We start from the raw sequence: 18,822 nt of genomic DNA, 5'->3' as shown, positions 1-18,822 counted from the left end.
ATAAATAATGTCTTTTCATAACAGCGGATTGGCATACTTTTGTCGAAAACCACAAGTACATTCATTTCCATTCTTTCTGCTGTCATACATAGGTTACAATTATTTCATTTTGATTAATGTCAATACATCCACAAACATTGGCTTTGTTCTATTCAACCGCAAGTATTTTTAATTCACAACAAAGGACAATACACTCTAAGAAATATTGGGTTAAAATAGTCAATGAGGGTAATTAATGTATATGTCTAATACCTTGGTCACATTTGATCTACGGCGGCCGTACGGCGAGTCGACAACAGCCGTTTTATTAATTTCAATTTAAACCACCTATATGTAGTTGGAACAAAAAATGTTGAAACGGCTGTTTTCGATTCGCAGTACGGCCGCCGTAGATCAAATGTGACCATGGTATTACCAAAATTGGGCACTTATTTTGGGCATTTTATTTATCCAGTGGGATGAAAATCTTGCCCTTCTAAAGTAATTGGTGCTCTTTTTAATGGAAAATAGACATTCCGCTAAGGCAACATACTGCCCTAAATTGGTTGGACACCTAATTGCCCTCGTGCTGGAATATTTCCTAGTGTAAAACAAACCGCATTATTTCAACCTATGTTACAATATAATAGATCATGATATCATTATAAATCCTCACATTAAATTACAATTGAAATGTGCACTATGTAAGTTTGTTGTTTCTAAGTTTATGAAGTAAACGGAAATCGGCTGTATAAGAGGAAACAACAAAATATCGAGCAAATGAAAAAAGACAGGATTCTTCGTCCTACATTTACCACAGCAACAACGCTTCTCAGCAAATCAAAATCAAGAAAAGTCGCTAGATCAGACAAATTGACGAGATAAATACATTTATAAAGTCCCTTTACAGAAACGATTTTCGAAGAAGCTATAAAGCTAACGAGCGATTGAATTTACAGTTAAAAAACCTAGCCTTTTTAATCTGTACACAGTTGCTTTTTGTAGAAATGAATTTGATTGGATTTTTTTTTTAAATGACGTATTCCTACATGAACACGACAGACCTTAGACAATAACGATCTATAAAAAACGTATTAGAGCAACATGGATACGCGTTTCCTATACAGTATGTACAATTGAGGTGTTAAAGGTCGAGTCCAGCCAAGAAAAATAAAGATTTCAATAAATAAAGAAAGATCAAACAAGTATAATGCTGAAAAGTTTGTTCAAATTAGATGAAAGATAAGAAAGTTATGACATTTGAAAGTTTCGCTTGTTTATCAGAAAACAGTCTGCAGACCTCAGTCGTGTACAATTAACATAAATGAGAGGGCCGATGAGGTCACTCATTCAATATTTCTTTTTTTTTATAGTTTGAATTATACATTATTTCAATTTTTACAGATTTTACAACAAGAACCACCTTGACTGAACCATACTTTGTTAAACAGTGACAATTCTACATGTTAAAGGGGAAAAACATAGGGTTACATAAAAATGAGGAGAAAATAGAATTATTTATACTTCAAACAATAAATAACATAGAAATAGTGAGTGAGTGATGGCAAATATAACTATTTTGTGAAAAATACAGCAAAAATTGAAAATGGCATACTCTTCTTATTTTACACAACTATTTAACGTCCGATTTTTGATAAAATTTCCAGTGTTATGCTAGTTTGATGTTTTTCTTTGTTTTATTCAAATCAACTTGGAGGAAACACGCTTGACGTTTGGCGTCTTAAAAAAAAACCTTTGAAAGAAAAAAATACCCTAAATACCTTTGACTATGCGATTGAACTTTGACCAGTCTTTCAAAACTACTCCCTTTTTGAAAATCAGTGTTTGTGATACTCTTAACAAGTGCACGCGCGGAGCGCGTTCAAAACTGAAAAAAAAAACATTTCCCTTTAAAAGCGTTTTTTTGGTCAAGCGTGTATACAGCAATATCTTCGACGCCCCCCCCCCCACCGAAGAGAATTATTATTTACAAATTGGAGAATAGTGAGAAACTAAAAGTAACTCCTCACGTGTTCATCTTAATCTGAGGAAACAGACCGGTTTACTAACATATTCAAATCTTATGCATACCAGTTTAACAAAAGTTGTATCTAACAACCGGAAAGCTTGCCAGAGGTTTGCCCGACATAGCAACAACTAATATATGCAGAGTGGATTCCAATTATTGAAATACCATTGTAAGTTACAGGTTAATGGGATAACTCGTTACTAGGCACCGAAGGAAGAAACGTCCATAAATTTGACTACATGAGTAAACCGGTCTATTGTTTATACCCTGAATCACACATTGATACTTGTATCGGTGACTTTTGTAAATGTGCGCACATATATCCGGCCAGTAGTTAAACGGATAGTAAACAGCTTAAAAGACCGTATCACCGTTATGTAAGTGGTGAATTTGGATAATAGAAATTAAATTATTGACTTTGATTTATGGAGATCGTGAATGCCATGTGTTTGTTGTCCTTATTCTGAATTATATGCGTACCATGTAACAATTACCCTTCTCCATTGTGAATGCTGAACGTCTAGCAAGAAGGCAGAAAGTCTTTGGTATGACTTGGACGAGGATAGAACCCACAATCTCCCATTCCATTTTATTCACGCTCTACCACTCAGCTACTATGCCCGGTATCGATCGTTATGGCTGGCAACATTCCTTGGATGACGATTCTGATTGGCTACACCAGGGATCACATGTGTCTTTACATGACTCCACCTCTCCCGCACATGATCACACGACTTCAAAAAGACTCATGAACACGATCTGATAGATAAGCCCTATTTAATCGCTTCTACTTGTCGGTGGTAGTCCCCCCCCCCCAAAAAAAAAAAAATAGGCTTCAATAATTAAACATGTCTATTTTTTATTTGGAATATTGCCCTTCCGTAAAAAATACACGTTAAGAAAGCAGTTTGTCATGCAAAGTCAATACTACACTAGCTATCTTTTTTTCGATTTCAATCTGCATTATAGTTTATCATTTTATCATTACTCGACAAAGCAATATACTGTACATATAATTTGTGTACCGTATGCTTCAGATGACGTTTACGTCATTATGGCATCCAAATCGTCAATCAACGAAACGACTACAGAGTCAACCAATTCAAGACAGGAACATACCAACTCCACTTGTCTTCAATTCTGCATAAATGGGGATAGTGTTCGGAATAAATGGATAAACGACAATATGACATGTATGGGCAAAAACATACACCCTTGTTAGCTTGCCTGTTCAAAATCGCGAATCTTTTATATGAACATATCAATATACCGATAGAATATGTTCAAAGGGTAATATGAATACTCAGATTGATTTGATTTGATTGCCGAATGTAATTTTTTTTAACATGAGATTCTCATGCTGTGCACATAAACAAAAATGATACAAATTGACAAGAAAGAACACACAGTATATTTGAATACCTAAACACCGCTTCATCTATAATGATTAAACCAGATAATTATGATAAAGTACGATGATCCAGTCGATGTATTTTGCTATATAATGTTTTGATCATGCACATTTTGTGTTCGTCTTCTTCGTCGTGCTGATATGAAAAGGTTCTTCAAGCGTGGAATTAACCTGACCTGGAACTAACCTGATATCGATATATAATCTTTCTTTGTAGCTTTCTTATATTGTACCACTGAATTCCTAAGAATATAACATGACTTCTGCATTGAAAGAATGATAACCTAGGGAATGTGATAGCTATATACAAAGGAAATATACAAATATTTACAAAAAAGAAGGTCATGGAAGTGGTAAGATTTGCAGTTCACTGATACATCGATGTAATTCACATTGTTAAACTTTTGGCATAACCTTCAGATGTTTAGATGAGCTTTAAATTGAATCGAATGATCAAGTTAATCACTGCAATGATGATAAATAAGTGGGTATAAATTGAAAATCTATGCACATAAGAAAACCACAAAGGGGCACATTTTGTTAGTACTGATAAAACAAACAGGAAAAAACTTTACTAAGAATATTGGTTGTATCATAGTCGACGTATAACATCTCATTAAAATGTTCATAAACAATAAAAATCAACATTCAAAAGGAAAACAATAGAAGGCAAACATAGAAACCAAAATAAACTATAAACTTATATACATATATCCAGATAACTTTCTGATATTGACATGATTATATTGTTAATATGAGTATATCTTTCTTTCACACTCCCTTACCTAGTGAAGTGGTAACGCTAGGTTCGATTTTTGGGGAATTATACCCAAAGTATATATTTATAAGAATAGACCTATATCTCTTAGGTAGTATACATGCAAATATAACAATCGTTAATAAAATAGGCAAATACAAATCAAATATATAATTATCCGATATACTTTCAGTTCACTAGATTGTACTTAAATGTGTACACAATCATGTCTACTGAACATGCTGAAAGAAAATAATTATCATTCAACATTTTATGCGTACATGACTTTGTAAAGCTTATTAGCATAACCTGTGTGTAATTATTTTCACAAAAATGTGCAATACAGAAAACAAAATAGATAACTGTTGTTGTAATTTATTTAATGTTAAAGGTTGTTTACATCTGATAATATAACAAATATGCAGTATACTGTATAAGTCATAAATGAAACACGACATCTTCCAAACCAACCAGTCCAAATTTTCTCAGATTTATAATTGAAGGAAAGAGTTGCATTGAATTTCGTATCTACAACATACAATTTACCATCGTATGGTTTTCACTTATCATTTCATCACGCACACAATTTGTTCAAATCACAATATTTTTACAATATTATGCATCATACAATAAATGTAGGAAGGTCAATGTTATAATCTTGGTAAAATACTCATTAGCTGTAAAAAATGAATACAAACAGTAAAACGAGGCATACGAAAATATAAATAGTGACTAAATATATTCAAATAGCATTCCAAAATATTGTCATGAATATAGGCATGATAGGATTAAAATGAGTATATTTTTTCACATTCCCTTACCCATTGAATAGATAACGCTAAGTTAGAAACTTGGAATTTGCCCCTAAGTATCTATTTAAAATGTAAAGTAGTATTTCCATTTGTTAGGTACTATATGCATGCAAATATAATAATCATGAATAAAACAGAGTATAGGCAAATGCATTTTTTTTCTCCGAGATACTTTCAGTTCATTAGATTGTACTTGAAAGTGCACGCATGTCTAGTCAAAGAAAATAATGACCATTCAACATTTTAGACGTACATATAAACACGTTCCGTATTCTTGTCACAAAGATGTGTGATACATAAAACAGAATAATGATTTTAGCTAAACCAAACACCATTTTTTTTTCAAAATATGATAACTACTGTAATGTGTTCAACAATGTTAAAGGTTGTTTACATTGAATTAAGTGACTTATGCAGTATAGAAAGATTGATAAAACAGGACATATTCCAAACTTGCCAGGCCGAATTCTCTCAGATTCATGATTGGCTGATAAATTTGCATTGAATTCCGTATCTACAACATACAATTTACTATGTGGTGTCACTTATCATTTCTTCGTGCACACTATTTGTTCGTAATTACAATATTTTTTTTGCTATCTTATACATCATGCAATAAATGTTTCCGCGGTAACCTACGACAAATAACATGAAAAACCATACTTTACACAGCGCATACTTTAGCTTTAAACTTCCACAAAGTAGTATTTATAATTGAAATAACAAAAAATGCATTCTTATGTTCACTATAAGCTGGAATATTTGAGAATAATTTAGACGAGCAAATTTATATTTAAAAACTAAATCGTGATAAGATTACCTCGACTTCGATTCTCGACTATTCTTAAAAAGGGGTAACTTTCGTTAGTGCTGATAAAACTGTTATATTCTCGGGAAAAACACTCATTAGCTGTAAAAATGAATACAAACAGTAACACGCCGCAAACAATGACTAAATAATCGCTAGAGGGTATTCATTTGTCTCGCAATCTACTATGGTCAACAAGGAAATTCGTGATCACTCTCGCAAAAAAATGTTCACTGGCTTTCTAGGAAATTCGCGATCACTCGCGCAAAAAGTGTTCACTAGCTTACAAGTTCACGAGCTTTCGAGTGCCGCTGCAACTCTTTATCAAGTGACAAAGATTGTCCGATATCGTACTCTATTTATACTAATCTCCAAGACCGTACGCACAAACGCGAGAACAATAGGTGGGCACTGATCCGTTGTGTGATTTTTATTTCAATCCGCAATAATGAACCTATTTAGTATTGATGACTAAATATATTGCAATAGCATTCCAAGATATTGTCATGAATATAGGCTTAAAATGAGTATATATTTTTTTTCAATTCCCTTACCCATTGAAGAGGTAACACTAAGTTAGAAACTTGTACTTTACCCCTAAGTATCTATTTGACATTTAAAGTAATAGATCTATCTCTTAGGAAATGTACATGCTACTATAAGAGGTACATACAAGAGAATATGCAATTACAAATCACAAAAATATTCATCCGAGGTATTTTCAGTTAATAAAAAGGGTGAGCGACAAAAAAGATGGGAAGTTTTAATTTTCCTAAGGTTTTTTAGTCCGCTCATGAAGATTTATGATTTATCAGAGACAAATGATTACCTTGTAAGGTAAGAATTTATATTTTTCAATCAATTTAAAACATTTGGTAAGGAGGAAACAGCTTGTACTCATGCACATATGGAAAATACTGTTAGAAAAAAAAGCAAATATATGTATAAACGCATAGAATAGTGGATGGGAAGGTGTATTTTTCTGTTAAAAATCTATTAAAATGTGGCTGAGGACTGGTACTCCAATTTACTGTGGGGCGATCGCCCCATCAATGAAAATATTGAGAAACACAACTCGTTCTTTAGATTGTAAATCGTGCTCAAATGTCCGCTTCTCAGATTGGAATGTAAAATTTTTCAGCTCGCGCTTCGCGCTCGCATCATTTCTGTAGCAAAAACCCATACTTTTCATGATTAAATACGTGAATGTAGTCCCGCTTTCAGATAAGCCTCAAAAGAACTCCTGCTTCGATTTGCAATCATTTTTTCTTGGATTCATATCTTGTTCTTTATCGAAAACGTCCATTAATCTGTCATTTTTTCAGATCGAAATATCAAAATGTTAAGCTCGCGCTTCGCGCTCGCATCTATTCTTGTTTTAGATACAAATCTTAATTATTGGTACCAAAAATGCTTAGAATATCAAGTTTTCAGGTCAGAATATAAAGAAATTTCAGCTCACTCTCGGCACTTGTACTATCTGTGTGGTGAGATAGTATGTAATCTCCTCATGAGTTATTACAAATAGTCATAAACAGGCACACTTTTCCTGTCAGTACACTAAAAAAAATCAGATCGCGCTCGCATTTAATTGTTGTTGAGATACGTGTCTGTGTCTCATATATATATATATATATATATATATATATATATATATATATATATATATATATATATATGTATATGTATATATATATATATACACACATGTGTGTGTGGGGGGGGGGGGTGTGCGTGTGGTTGTGTGTGTGAAGGTGCGTGTGTGTGTGTGTAGGGGTGGGTGTTTTGTACGATCGAGCGCCTTTGGAACGTTAATTATTTTGCCCCCCCAATCTGAAAAATAGATTGACGCCCCTGCTGTGCTATAACATACAAGTGGCTAATTTCTGGTATCATTATTATTTCAACCAAGAGTGATTCAAGGAAAAATAATAGTAGAAGCCTGTAAAATATCTTTGTTATTCAATTAAAAATCGCAAAAAAATAAATGCTTTATTAAAGGTAATATGGATCAATACTAGGTTTCCGATATGCCATTTAAATTTCCTTTCTTCATTACTACAATTATTAATATTGCTACTTTATTGTTTTATTCCTATCTTCATCGTCATCACCATCATTATTATGGTTACTACTAAAAATAAGCACGTTGGGAAACAACATCGAATTGTGTTCCGATTTGAAAAGAAAAGAGCGGGAATTTTTGCCCTGGAGAAAAGAGGTGTTTAACAATCGATAATCGTTTGGTTATTTGATGGAAATAATTCATCAGCAAAGTAAATATGACCTGCTTTCTTCATCATTGTCTTCACAGACTTCAGACGTCTCTCCGTACCAAGGATTTGACGTCAATCCCAGAATCAGTAGAAGAGTTCCTCTCAAAACAATCGTTTGTGTCTTATGAATAGTTGCCATCCTTTGATATCGTTTCGAATTCCCAGTCTTGCTGGGTCATTTTTATCATCCGGGATCAAGATGTTGTCGAATCCGCTACACCTTCCGTGGACCTTTGGGCATGTTTGGATACCTTGGTAAGGAATCAGATATAAACCAAACTTAATTCTCTAGTCAAACCAATCAGGGCATACCTTAATTATTAAGTCCTTTCCCTGTCGGAAAGAACACATTGTTATACAGTGTTTAGCAGTGTTTTCACACAGTCGACTATTTTGTTCACACTGTTAAAATGCTCAACTTCAACAGTGCAAAGATTTATTCACATTGAGGACAACTCGACAGTGTGACAGTTCGTAACATGTTCATATGGTCGAGTATGTTGATATATCATGCACACTCTTGGTTTGCTCATCTTTAACAGTGTGAAGATATTTTCACACTAGTCATGCTAGTGGACGCCAAGACAGTGTAAATGTTCAAAACATGTTCACATGGTCAGTTGGGTTGAAATGTTTGGGATTGTTTTATTTTTATTTGAGCGTATGAATAAATTTGATCTGCAACCCTGGAAACAATATCATAGTTCTCTATAGCTTTAAGTGCAATAAGTTCCCACATTCTAAAAAAAAAGCAAAGATCCGAATATATGGTAATAATAATAATAATAATAATATGCATTTTTTTATATAGCGCTTAATACAAATGTTTCTAAGCGCTGCATACTATTACCCCGGCTTTAGCACGGCTACCCTGATTGGGCGCATCAAACATTCAAGGAATTCCTTCCTACCGGGTACCCATTTACTACACCTGGGTCGAGAGTGGCAAATGTAGATAAACGCCTTGCCAAAGGACGCTACTTCTGTGGAGGGATTTGAACCCCGGACCTTGTGGTTCACAGTCCGGAGACTTATCCACTGAGCCACAGCACCTCTACCTCTAATGGATGACAGCCCGTACGAGTTTCTTTATAGTACCACCCCCATCCAATTTATTAATGCGCCTGTTCAGGAACCTCCCAGACCCCCCCCCCACATCGCGAAGAAAAAAGTATACGATTTCGAAGGCAAGGAGTTCATATATCTTTTTATATCCGAAGATATCGAAAATGAATGACCGCTCTCCTGAGTTTCTCACTTAGCATGCTTAGTCCCCAACCCCATATTACAGTCGTGCGCCTAACTTGTGAGGATGCTGTGATACCGAGAACAGCAAAAGAAAAAAAAATGATAAGTCTATCTTCCCGTTTCTTTTCTAACATATTACTCTTAAAAGTTTTTGTTTGTGTAAATGCACTACCTTTGTATTATTGAATACATTACCATGACAAGTGTTGTATTTGATTATGTCCTGAATTTTCTTATCCCATTTCGAGCAGGAAAAAATATGCTTTATACAAAAGAGTGGATTGATGATTAGCCAAAATGGAGCAACTAATCTTTTAAAACCTAAGATTAAGACAAAAATATTTACAGTATCGGGAATCCAAATTTGTCCTTCTGTTCAAAATTTTGATAGCATTTTATGATAATATAAAATATTCGGGGTTTTCTTTCACCCCATCTGCAAATCAGACAACTTACTTTCTGTTATAACGTCCACAAGGAGGTTCTTATTCTTTTCTGTAAATATATCTATGAGTTTCTGAGCACCTCGTCCATTCTCCAAGACAAATTTGTCAAGAATAAATTTGTATTTTCTCTGTGGATGCATAGTTTGTATCGCCATCTGCTCTGCAGCGGTTGCGGTGGAATCATCAAAGCCTAGATCTACAGCAAACTCACTAACTGGATAAACCGTGGAATTAATTTGGTTGGCAAGTTCAAGCAAAATGACATCACTCAATTCATGTCTCTGCGTATCTACCTGAAAGGATCTGGTAAGAAAAATTGACTTAAGAAAGATAATTTTGTGAAAAATATAATAAGTAAACTTGAATATATTTGGACAGAAAATGTTTTATTAGGTCCTACTGAAATTCTCAAAGCGAAACAGCTTACGGGTTGGTATAAGTAAAACTCAACTTTGTCTTCTGCATTCAGAAAATCAACCTCCCCCTACCCGTTTCCATCAGATAGTAATGATAATAATACATGAGATTTGCATAGCGCACTCTCCATCTTGTTCAGATGCTTATGGCACTTCACAGAAAAACAGCAAAAGCTATTCACATGTAATACATGCATGTATAAACAATAAGTCAACATTTATAAAAAGAAAAAAGGACGTCGCCAATTTCGTCGTGAATTTGTTTTAGTCCAGTCAATCTAGCCAGAATAGGGGGGTGACCCGCCACTAATTGCAACACTTGATTTTCCACTGCAATGCTTTCCAGGAAGGTCCCCTTAACAACATACTAAAAGTCACAAAAAATCCAAGCAGTGGAAATTCATGAAATTTGCATATTATGCAAATAAGCCATAAAAAATTGAAAAATAAGGAAAATAGTCCAAAAATTACAAATTAAGTGTCCAAAACAATTTAATTTGAGCGAAAAGTAATGATAAATTACTGTATTCAATGTTTTTATTCAAAAGCGCCAGTGAATCTTCCTAATTTGCATATTATGCAAATAAGCATCCTTATATGGAAAAAATGTTAAGATATTGTGATTGTTCTCATATAGACTGCTTGAAAACTGCTTGAAGACTGCTTGAAATTTCATTTATATAGACATTTTTGCTACTATCACTAAGCATGAGAATTCATCACAATGCCTAAAGATTAATTTGCATATTATGAAAATTAGCCATTAAAAATAAAAAATAACGAAAATAACACAAATATTATAAATTAAATAAATTAAATGTCAAAAGCAAGCAACTTTAACAAAATTTCACAATGAATAAATAAGTACAATGTTTTTATTTTAAAAAGCTAGCAAATCTGCCTCATTTGCATATTATGCAAATAAGTATCCATATATGGAAAATGTCAAGAAATTTTGATTTTCTCACATTGACTGTTGTTCAAATCAATATGCTGCTATCACTAACCATGCATACTTATCATAATATAATTTGTATTTAAGGTAAAATACTGGAAATGTGTTCTTCACGTCCTGTTGTTAGTCTGATAAGATGATGGGACTGGCAAGAACAAAGCACAGTATTTGAAATTGGTGAGTAGTTTGTTAGAGCTGACAACCCTTTCTTATATGGATGGGAACGACAGAAGGAAGGCCAAGAAAAGCAAACTTATGGCAGGTGAGATCTGATGAGTAGTCTCATTAAGAAGTGTAGCAGAGATTCCATCTGGCCTAGTAGCTTCATGCAGGTTGTTTTCTTTAACAATTTCTTCAGTAGTTTGGGCTACACCCGCTTGACTAAAAAATATGTTTCCTGGCCATGTCTGGGTCAGAACAGGGTTCCAGGACTTGCAGAGCAGCGTCATCATCATCATGATCAGTGGTAAATACTAATACTAAAAACCAGTTGTCTTCCAATGTAGTCATAGCATAATAACATGATATTAAGGGCTTTCAACATGTTACAGCCTAGATCATTGCCAATCCGGTCAACAAATGGTGACCATTCTATGGTCCTAGTGTAGCAATTCTGAGCTTCACCTTACTGATGCTTTAGGAGCTCAACATGCGCAAGCCTTCCTATAAAACTCTTCTTCTGACAAAACTTATGTCCAGCGTCTAATTGAGGCATCTTGTGTCGGAAGAAGACATGGGTAATGGTTTGGTTCTTGCCAAAGTCCTCTTGATTAACATTCAATCTCCTATGCTCGACTTGTCGGATTTCAGTACAGAGAGTTGTATGACTGTCCAAAGTACATGTGCATGACACTATGAATGTCAGCATTCCTCCAGACTAACATCCTCAGTCGTACCATAATTTCTGACAGGTTTATTCCTCTGTATACTCACAGTATACCAGTGAGTAACACAAAGTGGCAAACAAATCCTGGAATGGGTACACACTGTTTAATCATTGTTGGATGATATTTGATGGGGATGTTAAGGGTGTTCCGTTATGTTGTGTCCTCAATAATCTGGTTTAGTCCTTCATCCGTTAACGTCTGCTTGGTTGTTCATTGTCTCACTGAAGAATTTCCATTTGCCATAAATATCAGGAAATTGTTATTATTTGCATACGATTTGCTTAGAAACTATAGCTACAATATTTGGAGATAGTTGCCATTCTTAGGACATTATCAAAGAGGAAAGAACAGAATATGGATGCTTCATCCTGAAGCAGCAACTGGATTCAACAAGAACGTCTAAACATGATTCCTGTATCTGGGAATGATGTCTATATACACTTTAAGCCTTTACCATGACTTTATGAATGGCTTTCATGTTGCTCGTATGGGCAAATGCTCATTGGTACTCTTATAAACCATGCCCAGAGATCTCGTGATTCAAGCAAGTACTCATATTCACCACCAAGACAAGTGGTGTGCTACAAGGACCAAATATTCGAAGCTAACGAGATTTTATTTGTACTGGGTGTGACATCTTGTGCTGATCAATCAAGGAGCATGCTAGCGTGGACTATACTAGCAAGAAAAGCAAAGACTCTACCAAGTCAAGGAGAGAGCAAGACTTGGATAGAAATATGAAGCATTCAAACAGTGGGACCCATGTAGAACTGACTCATTGCACAATATGAGTGGGGTATCTGCTCCGGTAGTAACTGCTCATGAAAAAAAGTCAATATCAACCAAGCAAGGTCATCAAGGTTACACATAATCTACGTGGAATTTTAGAGGAAAATATCACAAGTTTACTTGATTATTTATAACATGACGGATGCTTATTTGCATAACATGTACATTCCACTTCAGATATAGATCCACAGAGGGGAGACCTTTGAAGGACCTTTCAAAGACCAAAAATTGGCAAGGTCTTAATTTATACAGCAGTCTCCAAGATCACTGAAATTTGTCATTTCTGTTGTGGAATGGCTCAGAAAGACCCCTCAAAGAACTCTGAAAGACACCTGTCCTATAGAGATCTTTCAATGGTCTTTCAGAGATGTTTATGCATCAAGTGATCTTTCAAAATTCTTTCCATAGACTTTGCCTGGTCTTTCATTTATCTTTCGATGATATTTCAATGATCTCTCATGAGTCTTACAGTAATCTCTGTAAAAATCTTGAAAGACTGCAGAAAGATCATAGAAAGACTAATAAGAACTTTGAAAGTTCATTGAAAGACCACTGAAAAATCATCAAAAAATAATTTTACTGTAAGACCACTGAAAGACTGTTTTGAACCGTTTCAAAAAGTTTTGGGACTCACGAGGAACATAAAGACCATTGAAAGATCTATCAGGAATCGTGAAAGACATCGGAGATCTTTGAAAGTTCGTTGAAAGACCCTTGAAAGATCAAGCAAGTTTTATCGTCTTACAGCAGTCTTTCAGAGGTCTTGTTCTATGTTGAATGGGGGTTTAACTGTTTGTGTGAGAAAAATAAAAATTTCTGGGTTTTTTCATACAAGGATGCTCATGATTATATATGCAAATGATGTAGATTTATTTACATTTTTTTATTTGAAGAATTATTAAATTTGTAAAGATTACCATGAGCTTCCGTTCAATTTATATTGTTTTCCGCACTTGATTTCCAATTTTTTGATTATTTTCCTCATTTGCAAATTATTATGGCTAATTTGCATAAAATGCAAATTTTGTGATTTTCCTATGATTTTCTATTCAATGACTTTTATTTGGTATTACTTTCCTATAAGGCATTTCCATATTCCAATTTCAATAGATAATCTACTTGCAATTTTTGAGGAATGTATCACCAGTGTGTTTTCTTGAATATTTATCACATGTTAGATACTTATTTGCATAATATGCAAATGACACTACAGACACTAAGCTTAATATTAATGTATTCAACGTCCTTAGTGATAGAAGCATAGTAATTTCAACATTATTGAAATTTTCAAGCAGTCAATGAGAGAAAAATCACAATATCTTAACATTTTTTCCATATATGGATGCTTATTTGCATATTATGCAAATGAGGTAGATTTGTTTGCATTTTTTATTAAAAACATTGATTAAAATTATTAATCATAATTTCCTCTCAAATAAAATTGTTTTTGACACTTGATTTGTAATTTTTGTACTATTTTCCTTATTTTTCTAACTTTTTATGGCTAATTTGCATAATATGCAAATTTCATAAATTTCCACACCTTGGATTTTTTGGGACTTTTAGTATGTTGTTCAGGGGACCTTCCTGGAAAGCATTGCAGTGGAATATCAAGTGTTGCAATTAGTGGTGGGTCAAACCCTATATTGACTGGACTATTTTGCTTGCATGGGCGATATGCAGGTTGAAACCAATTCACCTGCTTATAATTCCTCCACTCATAACAGGGTCTACACTCATTTAGTCTAATGCAATTCTGCTCATCAACTTGTCACCTAACAACCATGTGGTCCATTATAACCATTTTGTCCAGTCATCATTTTGTCTAAAAGCATCTATCGGTCTATTACCATTTCATCTCATGACTATAGTTGGTTTAATATAAATTTTATTTTCCTTAATTTCGCCCAATTAACACTTAGTCCAATTAGACCAAATGGCATATTGACTAAATGGCAAGTGGACCAACTTGTTATCAGACGTAATGGCAGTTAGACCATGTGGATAGTGGACGAGCTGATGGTAGACAAAATGATAGCGGACGAGTTGGCATTATACCAATTGAAAAAAAAAACATTGAAACGACAAGAACGATGTCTACTGCTATCCATTTGCGGATCAAGGGGGCCGAAGGGTTCGCCCCTCCCCCTATTGGCGGAGCAAAAAATAAGGAAAAAAAGGGAAGAAATAAATAAAAGAGGGAGGGAAAAGAGAGGAGAAAAAAAGAAAAGGAGGAAGACGGGTGAATATAAATAAGATGCAGGGAACACCTGAGAATAAATAATATTTCATGTCACTATACAGAAATTTTGCTTGCGTTTGCATTGCCTGTTATGTGATTTTCATACCTTGTTCAATATGGAGTTTAAATAACAAGTTTGGAAGTCAATATACAAAACGTATTTCATCTCGAAAATTAAACTTTTTATCATGTTTATTACTTTGCATGATTTAAAAATTGATTTTTAAAAAGTGCTCTGTAAATATGACAGTTTCATGGTCTAATATCAACATTTTCTGCTAATGGTTGCGCGCTCGCTAATTTCGATTTATTAGGTACCTATTATTTTCAGATATTCCATAAAGTTGTCACAATATCCCTTTTCAGGTCTGATTGTAAAAACGTATCAGCTATCACTGCACGCTCGCATTTTGATTGTATGTCTCAATATTGACTCTACAATCCCCCTTTTCATGACAATGTATAAAAAGATTTAGGCTCGCAATTTGCGCTCGCATTAGTGGTTAAAATATATCAACTGATGCATCCTATTTATAATTACAAAAGTGTTCGAAATGTCCAGTATTCAGGCCATTATATAATTAGACTTCGCGCCCTCATTAGGAATTAATAAATGAAATAATAATAAAAGAATTTTCACTTTTGTTTCATATCAATTTCAGTTTTGTTCACGGTTTTTGAAAAAATGAGGGGGCTGAAGGTTCCCCCTACTTCCGCGGCCCCTGATCGGTATGGTCCTGAAAGCTTGACTACAAAAGGACCCATACATATGGTCGAGAGAACTTAAACTACATAAACCAGGGGCATATGGTCGAGGGAGCTAAATTGCACAAGCAAGAGGCATATGGTCGGGTGAGCTTTTAACAAGAAGGGTTGTTGACGTCCGGTGGTTGCCTGGTGGTGATACTGGCAAGATCGGGGCTTGCATGAGTCTATGCCAAACGGATCCGCGACCTGCTGGCAGGAGGCGTCCTGACAAGAGCGAACTGCCGCAGACCCCACTGCCGTCACAATAGATTAATATGAAAAAGGGAGAGTTTCCTTTTTTTCTAAATTGATTGCAACAATGTACCATTTCTTAACTTGACAAAGTGCATATGTGACCATTCTCATTATATTTGAGATAATCAATTTCAAGTTTTAAAAGAGGAAAGTACATATTACATGGAAAGTATATATTTTGCTAATCATTACCATGATATATTTGACGCTTACTAAAGATTTTTGATATTTTGTCAAGCATTTTTAGGACGTTTGTTTGTGGAAATTTGTAGACACTTAGAATACAATTCGAAATGTTTTGAAATACATGTACAAATAAAATATCTTTAAAAAAACCTACTAAAAATAATGTTATAGAGAAAAGAAAACAGTTAAAAAAATCAGTGGAAGTTCCGCGGACGTCCAGAAATCATCAAATATTTCTCGAAATCATTAAAAAAAACTACACAAATAGTTTTAAAACATTTTACGAACCTTCTGGACCGAATGAGAAACCCTAATGTCCAGTGGAGAAATTCCTGACAGCTTGTAAGAAACCTTTAAAAGGGGAAAAATGCAAAGTAAAAGTAAATTTATGTAAGTGTTTATATTCATTCTGGTGTGATGCCCTCTCATTTTTCCTCACACTTTATCTGTACATAATATCCTAATCTGTACTAAATCCATGTACTAACATATTCAGGTTTTGTTTCGATATGGATCAGGGCTTGTATTCAATTGGAACTATTAATTAATTAAGATCTAAATTATAAAGAAATCTTAAGCAAAATTAAAACACTCTTGAACTTTTGGAAGCTAAGGGATATAACGCTTGTGGGGAAAATTGAAGGTGCATATCTATTCTAAAGTCCTCTTCCGAGCGTCTCTTACTCCTGTTCCTAAGTGGGTTTATGAATAAGTGGATGAATTAACTTTTGTTTTTTTATGGAAAGGTAAGAATGACAAAATTAATAGGAATACAATGTTTTTAGACTATAAGTAAGGAGGATTAAAGATGTTAAAATTCCCTGTACAGGTAAAGGCACAGCGAATAATGTGTATTAAAAGACTATTAAATAAAGATGAAGATATGAAATGGAAACGGTACTTTAATTTTCGCATACATTCGTAAATCCGAAGCTTCGTAATTCCGAGAGTTCGTAATTCCGAAGGTTCGTTAATCCGAAAACGAAATAAGGTTCGTAATTCCGAAGGTTCGTCAATCCGAAAACGAAATAGGGTTCGTAATTCCGAAGGTTCGTTAATCCGAAAACGAAATAAGGTTCGTAATTCCGAAGGTTCGTTAATCCGAAAACAAAATGAGGTTCGTAATTCCGAAGGTTCGTCAATCCGAAAACGAAATAAGGTTCGTTAATCCGAAAATTAAATAAGGTTCGTATTTCCGAAAATGAAAATAATTCATTTTGGTAACAAAAACGGTTTGCCATTACAGATTACACGTTATTATACAATGATAGTAATAACGATCGATGAAACATGCGTGTGTTGTGGCCAAAAGCATGTATTTAATTAAGAATGGGCGCCCTGATCAAGCATAGGCTAATTTCGATTTTATCTGAGCAATTGCTGCCTAAGCAAATGGTTTAAAGATGCAGGGGATCAAGTGTGTTGGTCGCGTGCGAGTAACCTCTAGATAATAGGATTTGTATTGGAGGGGATGTCATCTTTAATCACAGCTTCTGCTGGTAATAAAAATAAAAATAATATTAATAATGATCCTTGTGAGATGTTGAAAGCGCGAATCGCAAGCTCAAAATAGTAGACATTTCCTGAAACAAGACGTGAACTTAAACATTCTGAGCATTGTTTGTAATCGTGAGAAAGATGTGTATCTTCCTAAAGAGTTAACGCGAGGGCGAGCTGTAATTCGAATAATGACCCTGGGCCCGTTGGTTAAAACATTTTTACCTGAGAAAACTCAGATTGTTTTTACCGGAATTTTTGCCCTGTGCTTAAGTCAATGGCGGGATTCAGACTAATCTTAGTTTTCAGTTTTTACCAGAGTTTTCTCAGGTAAAAAGATTTATGCAACAGGCTTCAGAAAGTAACCTTTTAAGGACTGCATTTAGTGACTAATATGGCTGAAAGCAATTTGCCCCCCCCCCTTTTGACGAAAGTGGGATTCGCCGGGAGGGAGGCAGGGGCACCTGCACCCCAAAAATGAAATAAACAGGGAAATGAATATGTTCCAAAATGAGGAATTTTTCATAAATAGATATGCCGTTTTTTATGTTTTTTTCGAAATAAAATACTCTTTTTTAAAGTATACAAGTTAAGTTTTCAGGCTGGATTATTGTTAATTTTTAGCTTGCGCTTCGCACTCTCATTCGATTGGTAAAATATTAATCCTAAAGAGGTCACTAAATGCTTTAAGCTCGCGTTTTGCGCTCGTGTTAATTCTTTAGTTAGATGCACATCTTTTTAATGACAGCAGAAATCTCTTCGGATTTTTAAAAACTTATTCTAATTTTAATTGAAATACCCTATAGTTTTAGCTTGTGATTCATGCTTGCAACACCCTGCAATAATGCCATTTTATTTAAAGACTAATTGACCCTAAAAAACGTTTTACAACTTCACCTTTGAATTTGTTTTACGAAGCCGCTCACTCATTATATTCTCTCCAGAAAAATAACGCCTTAATATAAATTTTGCCATAATAAGAAGTCACTTCAATTTTTTTTTCTCTACTTAATTACTATCAAACACACAATGACTTCAAGCAGATGATAATCTTAAGGTGAAAATATAACCAAAGTGTCCAT

This window comes from Lytechinus variegatus, chromosome 6 (genome assembly GCF_018143015.1).
Source record: "Lytechinus variegatus isolate NC3 chromosome 6, Lvar_3.0, whole genome shotgun sequence".
Classification (NCBI taxonomy): domain Eukaryota; kingdom Metazoa; phylum Echinodermata; class Echinoidea; order Temnopleuroida; family Toxopneustidae; genus Lytechinus; species Lytechinus variegatus.
The sequence above is the reverse complement of the archived record's forward strand: the minus strand, read 5'-3'. Positions refer to the sequence as shown.